Below are 9,070 nucleotides of genomic sequence, written 5' to 3' on the forward strand. Positions count from 1 at the left end.
GCAGCTTATAACTCCGAAAGGAAGCATTTATGCACCCAGGTTGGTCTATACTTTTTGTCTTATCTTGGTGTCAGGAATCAACTCCCAAACGTTGTCGGTGTTGTTTTGAAACACCCTGTATAATTATTCACTTCAACTTCTGAGTATGGCAATTCAAGAGTTGAAAAAAAACTTGGAATACAGAAAACAATGGGTTTAATTAAGTTCACGATTTCTGAAATATTTTAATCAATAATCCCTGACTGATATTTTTGATAATTTTCCGCTGACAATTCAAGAAGAAAAAAATATTGTTTTAATTAATAAAACTGAACAGATAATGGGAAAATGTTGGGAGTAGAACATATTGCCAATGAATTAACCGTTCTAAAAAAATAAAAAAAGACAAGAACAAACAAAACGTGTGAAACGAAACATCATACCTTAAATAAACTAAACCATAACTTTGAAAGGCAGGAAACATAACAAATCCTGAGTTTTTTTTTTTTTTTTAAATGCTTACCAGCGGGAGGGGATAAATAATCTGTTTACGTTTGCGTAACTAAGGAGAAAATCTACTGAAAAGACAAACAATATGATTACGTAATACTTGAGTAACTCTATCTAATGGAAGAAAGTAAATTAGTAAGATTCCCGGATTGTCAATTTAGTAGCGTCCCGGATTGTCAATTTTGAAATATGGCAGTCCTAAATAATAAGGCACTGGCGAATATTAGTTTTCAATATAGTAACCATGGTAATCCAACTATTTGTTCTAAAGGTACAGAAAAGCACTGATATAGAAGAAATTTGCGTGATGTTTTGTGCTAATGTCCGTTCATGTAACCCGTGTCTATTGTTCAACAAATAAAACGAAATAAACCGTTATTCTTTTAAAGTAGACGGATGATTAATGAAACTGAATGATATTAATAAATTCAAGGGCGCCGATCCTGGAGGGGACCGAGACCCCCAAAGCTCATGTGGCCCCCCTATTGTATTTATGAATATACAATATTTGGCCTAATTTGAATGCAATTTATCTTAAAATCCTCATATATATATATATATATATATATATATATATATATATATATATATATATATATATATATATATATATATATATATATATATATCTCCCTTCTGCATCTGGATGCCCCCTCCCCCAATTTACAGAGAAATCGGCACCCTTGCTGGTATTAAAACGTAGGTATTTAATAAACCTCTTTTGTATTCTCTCTGGATTTCAAAAATGAATTTCAGTTGACAGTTCCGTACAGGACATGCACATTCTTACTCTGATCTTACTAAAACCACATACAATGAAATATACGTTTCAATATTATTTAAATTGAAAATCTGGCATCTAGTTATTAACTTTATACTGGGTAGGTCAAAATGATGGACCCGATTTCACACATTTCTACTGTGATATCTAATGAACATACGGACCTTAACGGCAGAGGGGAGTAAGTCATTTTTTTTTTTTCTGAAAATGGGTTATTGCCAGATTTGAAACGCGTGTTCTGGTATCTCTTATTCTTAGGAAGCTTGTAGTTGTATTATGAATACTTTATCAAATAGCAACAATAAAATTGGATATAAGTCCGAAGGCACTTAACGGCAAAAAGGTGTAAGTCACTGTTTTCTGTCTCTCCTGAAAATTTAATAAAAATGACTTACTCCCCTCTGCCTTTAAGCTCCGGATATGTTATTGTAAGACATGCCCTTCGGAAGGTTAGCTTACAAAGTTTAGTTTCCATGCACTGTTACCACTTTACCAGCTAACAGTCACCAACGTGCAACTAAGGAAAATGGCGTTGAGTGGAGAACAGAGATCTTTCTGAGTGCTAGATTATCATCTAAACAAATCTGTGCAATGGCATTTTCGTACCAAATATCGGAGAGACCCATCTACGGGGAAGGCCATTCGTAAGTGGTATAGGCAGTTCAGAGATTCAGGACGTGTATTACAGCAGTCATGCTACAAAACGTTTGGCTGGAGACAGAGCTTCGGCTCGATGTGTGCTGTGTTACGCGAGGTACTCACATAAAAGACTTGCGGTATGTTCAACGACGCCGACTTTCCAAAATTTATGTGGGTGCATACCAATGGCGGGATGTGTTAGCTCACATGTTACAAGGAAGTCTCAATATTTAATTGATTTATTTTAAATTAAAATCTTTTATGGACACTGGGCCGCGGTGGCTCAGTGGTAGAGCGTTCACCTCTGATGCTAGGGGTCCCGAATTCGATCCCAGCTCCCGCCAAGTGAACTTTGTGGTGGACAAACACCTTGTGCGTGTGTTTTTCCGTGGTTCTTCCGTTTCCTCCCACTTTCTTCATTCCATCATTTCATTCATTACTTATCATCACCGTCTCCTTTAGCCTAACCGGCATAATCGTGGGACGTAAAACTCAAAGATTTCATTTCATTTTTTTCTTTTATGAACACTGTTATAAAGGGCAGTGTTGTCATCAAGTAAAATATGTCGGTACTATAAGGATAATTTGGGGCTGCCCTAGCTCAGTCGGTAACACAGGTGACTTAAACGCAAGAGAAACGGGTTCAAACCCGGTTCTAAACTAAAAAAATCTTGTGAGTGCCGGAGCCCCGGAGCACCCACGTAGTCGGCGCGCATGGATATGTTTGAAGAAACTTTGACATTTTACCTTTCTTAACACGTGTCTCTCAGAATAACGTGTGTATTAGATTTCACAAAATGCATTTCTGAAATCGGGTCAAATTTTGACTTGCCCTGTATATTATTATTTATTTATTTATTTAAACCAAAACTAGTTTGAAAACAAAGCTTCTCCTACTGATGTTATGTCCATGCAGTTATTTGTTTGGTACTTTAAGTCACCACCCGTTCGCAACTACAAAACTATGAAAAGTTGGTCAGTTATTGATTTGGCCTATATTTAGACGGCAACAAATCGTTCGTTCTCTCGGAGCTGGGCTGACAGCGAGACGGAAACAGTTGCATGTTCTATTGCCGTAGCGCCGGTCACGATTCGCATTTTGTATTTATTATTATTACTGTTGGTCCAAGAAACAACTCGAGAACAAGAGCAATCTCAGGGTTGTTAAGTTGTTACTCCAACATGATGATATGAACAAGAAACAAACGTGCCAACAAATTTAAAACAATTTCGTACCAGAAACGAAAACTCTATGTTCTGTACAGTACTGAATACGAAGCTCTCACTCGCGTTTGTAGAACCCTAACCTAGAGACCTGCATGGGCCGGGCTTGGGCGGGCCAACTCTGTTATTTCTGTGGGCCAGGCAGGGCTTGGACCAAGAATTTTTTTAAAAACTTATCGGGCCGGGACGGGCTCGAGCCGAAAATCTCCAAAACTCTTGGGGCCCGGGCTGGGCCGGGCTTAGGTACATTTGGGCTGGATTGAACTCGGGCCGAAATATTCGGCCCATGCAGGTCTTTACCCTAACCACATTTAAAATTTGAAGTTGATTAAAAAGAAAACACCGCGAATAAAAATGGATATTACTGACTTACTTCAATGTTTGGGTACCCTCATAAACTTGTAGGTCATCTATTGCTGTTTCGTAAGCTGACGCAGGGTTTCTCAACTTGGGGGTCCTGAGAGGGTTTCATGGGGGTCGCGAATATAAGCGGAAGAGATAAATAGAATATAAAACCGGAAAATACTTTTATCTTGAAGTTTGTTCTGAAAGATATGTTTTTATTTTTATACACTGTTAAGAACAACAAAAATAGGTCAACTAAACATTTTCAACAGATGCAGTGTTGTTTAAAAATCAATTTAAATGAAAGAGGTACGATATGAAACTAATGAGAACTGCATACTGAAAAATACAAATGCAACAAAACCTGTATATTGAATACAATTAAAATTGAAACTTAATGATATACCTGAGGATAGCGTGATTTCACTAGTGTGGCAATGTCGACTCGAGTCGAGTGAAAGGTAATTTTCTCGAGTCGAGTCATTGCTTTTGAAGTCGAGTTTGATAAATGGATCGCTCGTTCAGATTGGAAAGCGAAAGCCATGAGAAATGTAAGCAGTAATGTGGAATACTTTTAATGATGCTCACGAGAGGGTACACTGCTCATCTCGTCTCGATAACAACAATAGATTTTTATAACAAGACAGCCTCAAATGTCATGAACACTAATATAAGTATATACTGTAGTTTTTACCGTCAAGGCTAAGACCTGCACGGTCGAATTTTTGAGCCCAAGCAAAAGCCTAACCAGGGTAGAGATGTCAACCGTCTCGGCTCGGTTCAATTGATTGAATAGCTCGAGCCGGCTCCGTTGCGGTGAGCCATTAGCTCGGTTCGGCTCGGGTGAGCTATCGGCTCGAGTCGGCTTGGTTCGGTGAGATGTTGGCTCGGCTCACTTCTAGGTTCGGCTCAGTGAATGAGCTGTGAGCCGAGCTGCTCGAGCCGTTAACAGTCCTAAACCCGGGCCGAGCAGTTCTGAACATATTTGGCCGGCGTCCTATAACTTTTAACAATTTTTGGCTCGAGCCCGAATACTTGCTCCTCCGGAACTTAAACCCAGAACCTCGTGAACGATGTCCTTTCCTCCTGAAGACTTCTCGATGACCGAGATCGGCAGTCAACTAGTTTTCAGTATTCAGATACAAGCCACCTATTTATTATACATAATAATAATAATAATAATAATAATAATAATAATAATAATATAAGTTATAGCATAGTCCGCGTCACCCGAATTGGCATGTAGTATCAGCCAATAAGCTCGGAGTGCGCTGTTACTTCAGGGAGAAATCTAATCATTTATAATTGTTCACAAATACGGATAAAATCAATTATGAGTGATTAGATTCCTCTCTGAAGGTTTTATGAAAGCACACTGCGACCTTATTGTCTGATGCCACATACCAATTCGGGTGACCCGTACTTTAGTAGTATCATTGATGATTATATTATCTATGGTGGATATTTGAAGAGAGTACTTGAAACTACACACAGGATATAGCTCGATTGGGCTCATTTTGAGTCGATTCGACCTGAAACTTGACCCAAATTCGAGTCGAGTTGGAGGAAATTTTTCGAACTGAGTTCTAGAGTCGAGCTCAAAGGTGTCAGTTTCGAGTCTAGTCGAGATTTAAAGAAAACTCACTTGAACTTGCTTGTGCCCATCTCCCTAAATATGAACAAACGGACCAAATTTGGTTTTAATGTATTCGCTTTTAGGGAAGTTGCTGTATCCACCATATACAAGAAATGAATTCTACTATTATAGAAATAGATGGATATCGTGAGATCTCCGCCATAGATATATTAAAAGTCTCACACAAGTTTATTACAAACCAGAAATTATAAGGGGGTCGCTGGCAAGAGGATGTGATAAAATGGGAGTCCTGATAGGATGAGAGCTATTGCGCTAAACCAACAGTATATGAAGAAAAAACAACCTTTTTAAATGTAAATTTTATTGCGATAGTCAAAATTTATTCAAATAAATAAAATATGTTTTAGTGTTTCGTAACAAATATTAGAAAATTGTTTTACGCAATTTTCAGACTTTAGAATAAACAAGATTTTCCATCTCTTTTAAAACATTAAAAATTACGACCAAAGAATTTAGTTGAATTACAAAAATTCTAGTTTTCTTTACTATTATTTTCATATCCGACAATCATTCATAAGTATTTCTACAGAAAATCGGAATGAACAAAGTATGAAAAATCTACATTACTGTAATCCAGAGTGTTGAGGTACTTTACAGTGACTACTAACTAGTAAATAAACAAATAACACATTTCATATAGTTTTACTTACACATTATTCATAAACTGAAATATATCATAATTCTTTCGTTTAATAAACTGTCTTCCTTTTCATATTCAGATTAAAATCTTATTCATTTTCATTATCACAAAGAAATCAATTATTTATTCTCACTGTTTCAATAAATACATTTACACTATTCTCTTTCCAGCCTTAGAAAAAAGTAGACATAAACAAACCCACCTGACTACCTTGGATCGATGACCAGTGATTGGTTGTTGGTCTCACTGCGCCACTAGTATCGTACCGCAATATAATTGCTACTAAAATAATAATTTCAAATAAAAATATCTGAATTTATCCTACCTTTTGTGATAATGAGCGCCATATATATAATATTTAACAACAGATGTAGCTTTATTTCAACCTCAACCGTATCTGGACATATAGTATTTACTGCGCATGCGTATGCGTTCACGCGTCTTCCCCACTCATTTAAAATTGTTGTAGAATGCAGAGTTTTATGGCGACGATGTGTGACAATAATCCATTTTCGTCTCGTGTTATAAAACACAAAAGAAAACAACAGAAATAGAGACAATCTCGTTTATATAAGGATTTAAGAAAATATATATATATCTCCAACCTAGCAGTAGTCAGTGTCAGTCCGTTAATTATTTACCAACTAACTGTAGCCTTATAGTCTGGAAATTATGCGACGACAGTAAGTAAGTAGACGATCTTGCTGTTCACATCTCTCGCTGCAGAAGCACATGTGAGCCGCGGCGTAATACATTTCGCTTTGTTTACGACTACTTTGTTCTAAGGCTGGAAAGACTTTAGAAAAATAATTGTGGACCCCCTCTGTTGCAAAGTAAATATTTCTTAGCCAATAAAAGAATTGAAGTAATTCTTTTCCACTAAAGTAATGTTCTGCTATTATGAACTTAGGCTAATCAGCAAGAATTACTAGGCGATCAAGATGGCGACTAAACAGATAAGAACACGAGTGATAAACTCTCACTATTTTCAAAAATAAAATCATATTTAAATAATTTTATTTTTAGACACTTTTTTCAATTTGATTTCCGTAATGCTTACATGTGTTCTGCTGTGCAATTGGGTTCGTTTGGAATTGACTACCAATGATAGGATTTCCTTGCGATCGTCTATGCTAGAAATTAGCATGACTGTTCTAGGAAGTTTTCTAAACTTTAGATTGACTATTTATAATCTTCCTTCATTAAGACATTTTCCAGTCAAACAGCTTTGTTAATACTTTCGAAATCTTACGTAAAATCATTAAAGTTCTCCGAATCTCGCAGACATCAGTGTGTACTTCGTGCATCACAAAATAAATGAAATCTCTCTTGTGGCCAGTGTTGCCAACAACCTCTAAAGAAAATAGGCTAGATGGCCTTCAGAAACAACCTTTCTTACGCAAAAATAGCTACATTTTGAACTGTTGATCTATAACTCACATTGTAGATTTTAAATCATTTTTTTGTGTGTGTGTAGGATTATAAGTGAGTAGGGATGCGCTCGAGACAAGACTCGTGGCTGTCCCGACTCGAAAATGTGCTGTAAAAGTAATGTCTCGACTCGAAATATGCATATTTCTCTATTGGAAGAGCAATGTCTTGACTCGAATTTTGTCAAGAAGAGCAATGTCTTGAGCTCATCCCTATAAGTGAGTTATAGTAAAATTTCACATGTTGAATTTTATTCGCTGAAGACTAACAAGCAACAAACATGACTTTAAATTACAATAAAATCCATCAACAACTCATCTGCTTCAACTGATGATTCTATTATCAGTTGAACTGAAATACGTCATTATCGATGACGTCGCAGCTGCGCCGTAGTTGGATTGTGGATTGGTTGTGTTTGTGTAGACTGCCTTTGTCCCAATTGTCAGTAGTGCTTCTTTAGGTAGGGTCATAGTTCTTTACAAACACTTCTTGTTTCTTCCTACATTCACATGAGTCATCATGATTCCATTCAGTTTTCAAACTAATTAGATATCCTATGTGTTTCCATCAATAATCAAAAACATCTCTCTGACTTGAAGAGCCGAACAGTTCACTTAATTTGTACTTAAAAAAACTTTCATTCTTGCACCCTCTGTATAGAAAAATCAATTAATGACAAATAGGTTAATTTTTAAAAGTTGCCATTTAATTTCAAAGAAGAAATAATTTTACAATTAAAGTTCTAGACACCCAGGGTCTTACCCTTTTTTCTCTGTTCGATCCCCTTAAGGGCCCTCACCCTCCTTTTTACTTTTCTTCAACACCTTTAATCATTTTTAGGATTACTTATACCTTTACTTATACTTATATATGCGGCCTACGTTACATTTTGGCACTATTATACCTCTATATAAACGTACTACGCCTAACTATCCATTAAATACTCAGCGCATCGGGGCCGCCGTCGCCGCATCCACTGCTAGTCATCAATATCAATAGGAGCTACCAGTATCGTTCAGCTTGTATTGTTTAGTTTCTAATTCTTTCCGAACTTTGCAAGTATTGTCCTGCCGATTGCAAATACATACTCCTTGTCCAAGATGTGTTCGCAGCCCGCTTTGGGAATTTACTAGTATCTGTAAACTGTTGAACATTATATCCATCTTATCTTATTCTTAGTTATTGGGACTGTAGTTAGTGAGAACTGTATTCTGTTTTAACCTCCAATAAACTAGTAGATAACAGAGGACAACTGAGTTCTTCAGTCATTTCATAGGAAATTACTCGAATCCCTTCTTCGAAGCGTTACCCGTAGCAGGGGCCGGACGCTCGACACATCCTACCAACGCCCCTGCTATAACAAACCAAACTGGTGGCATCGGTGGGATTTTCTCACTGAGTTAGCTGAATAGGACAACACACAACCTTGCAAAATTCGGGAGTGCTAAGTAGGCGGGTCTGGTAAACAGGCGGCACCCAATGTAAACAATTCTGACCAATCGTTTACTAGACTGAACCAGTAATTAGGCTACAGTGGCATACCATACCAAAATTCACCGCCACATGAAGGAACATTAGATCTTTTTCCCAACTTAGCGAACATCCTATATATGTGTATGGCACATTTAATTCTCTATTAGAAGATCTTTTTGAAGCAAGTCAGTGTTAAGTGTGGTGAAAATTCAGTGTTTATTCTCTTAGAGTAATTCTGTTAAAAGCAAAATATTCGGTGAATAATTAATTTCAAGTGAAGCAAAATATATAAAATAAATCTCTTTTGGTAACGTCCTCCTCTCATCAGACGTTATGTGTATGAGAAGATAACATACAAGAAGCAAAAGGTCAACTTCGAAGCGAGAACACC

Source organism: Thermobia domestica, chromosome 1 (genome assembly GCF_964235325.1).
Source record: "Thermobia domestica chromosome 1, izTheDome1.hap1.1, whole genome shotgun sequence".
In the NCBI taxonomy this organism is placed as follows: Eukaryota; Metazoa; Arthropoda; class Insecta; order Zygentoma; family Lepismatidae; genus Thermobia; species Thermobia domestica.